A 2,092-nucleotide genomic window follows, 5' to 3' on the forward strand; every position below is an offset into this window, starting at 1 on the left:
CGGAGAAAGGCGCTGCCTTTCTCCGCTCTCCCGGGAAGGCAGGCAGGGGGGAGCAAAGACTTTCGCCCCCCGCCGGCCTTCAGAAGAGGTCCTGGACCTCTTCTGAAGGCGGGCGGGGGGCGAAAGTCTTCCCCCCCCTGCCTGCCTTCAAAAGCCGTCGGCGACAGCGGAGAAAGGCGCTGCCTTTCTCCGCTCTCCCGGGAAGGCAGGCAGGGGGGAGCAAAGACTTTCGCCCCCCGCCGGCCTTCAGAAGAGGTCCTGGACCTCTTCTGAAGGCCGGCGGGGGGCGAAAGTCTTTGCTCCCCCCGCCTGCCTTCAAATACCGTCCGCGATAGCGGGAAGCGCTTCCCTGCTATGCCGGACTGCTTTTAAAATGCTGGCGGTGGGGAGCAAAGCCTTTCGGCCCCCGCCAGCCTTCCTGGACCTCTTCTGAAGGCCGGAGGGGGGGAAAGGCTTTGCTCCCCATCACCAGCATTTAAAACAGGTCCCCGGAGATTTCCCTATGGGCTTTCGTCTTGCGAAGCAAGCCCATAGGGAAATTCGTCTTGCGAAGCGCCTCCAAAACAGAAAACCCTTTCGTCTTGCGGGTTTTCCGTCTTGCGAGGCATTCGTCTTGCGGGGTACCACTGTACTGTCTATGCTGATTAGCCAAAGCTCTCCATGGTCTTAGGACATAGGCTTTTCCTGAAATTATTTTAAGTGGCCGTGCCAGTAACTGGACCCTTGACTGTATGCATATAAAGCATGCACATTTCAATTAAACTATGGGACCTCCTTTTGGCAGCATCTAGTATGGCTGAAGCATAGAGGAGGCCTTTGTTTATAAGCTCAGCAGCATTCATGAGCTGGTTGCCAAAGGTAATCTAAGGACATGGTGGAATGATGAACCTGAAACCAGAGTACTTGGACTGACACAAGCAACTGTTATAAAACTGCTGTGAGCATTCATATAAATAAAAATGTGTGGATTGGGTTCAGGTATTGCAGGGTTCTTAAATAAAATCAATGAAATGCTGAAAACAATTAACTGAGAACCAAAAACTATTCTTGTGAAGATTAATGTGAAGCAAATCAAAGTGCAAGCAGCAGAAAACTGATAAATGTTCTGAACTAATATATTTCTCACCTACATTTTCATTTTATGTAACTGTGTTTAAAAATAGTTTTTTACCACCTCTGTGTGGGCTTTTGCCATAATTGTAGCTCACTATCCTTATTTCTTAAGGGGGTGGGGGGAAATCACAGGAACAAAAGATTCCCTTGAGAATACTGTCAAACTTGAGATCTGGAAGTATTTCAGCTGCCCAGTATCCACAAATTATTTCCACCAGGAATTTGATCCTAATCCTCAGTTCAACTACTGCAGGATAAGCAGAGGATCAAGTTCAATAGTTGAAGTGGTATCTTATGGAAGCTAAGCAGGGTAGAATGATAAAAATCAGATTCCAGTTACTTCTGAAAGCTCATTCTGTTCTCCCTTGTTCCATGCTAATTTCCCAATATATTGCATTAAGTTGAATGGGGCTGCTCTTTTAACCAGTAGAAAGTCGCAGAAAGCACTAGCTTTTTCTTTTTTCATCACCCTCTTCGCTGCTGAAGCATAGAAGAGCTTTAAAAACACTATTAGCATATATGCAGCATTTAATTGCACAAATGAAGACTTAAGTCCCAATTAACTGAGGGCAACACTTTAGCAGAGCCCTTTCCAGCTGCCACTTCCTGATGGAGAAAAGCTGCCCAGGGGGTCTTTTCCTCAAGTGCCCAGTAATTTCAAAGGAATACTAATTAAAAGAAGTTAGAGTCAAGTGTTTGTTGTTGTTGTTGTTTAGTCATTTAGTCGTGTCCGACTCTTCGTGACCCCATGGACCAGAGCACGCCAGGCACTTCTGTCCTCCACTGCCTCCCGCAGTTAAAACATATATTTATTGGGAAAGTGAACATTTACCATACATAACCAGTATTCATCTCCCCACCTCTCATTTGGCTCCCGAGTCCTGACTTAAATGGGTTACATAATACTGTTTAAAGCTCCCCACCTCCTTGAGCAAGACACTCTCAAGAGGGTCATTTGCCATGTAAAGAAAGGGCACAT

Source organism: Podarcis bocagei (genome assembly GCF_964188305.1).
Source record: "Podarcis bocagei genome assembly, chromosome: 8".
Classification (NCBI taxonomy): domain Eukaryota; kingdom Metazoa; phylum Chordata; class Lepidosauria; order Squamata; family Lacertidae; genus Podarcis; species Podarcis bocagei.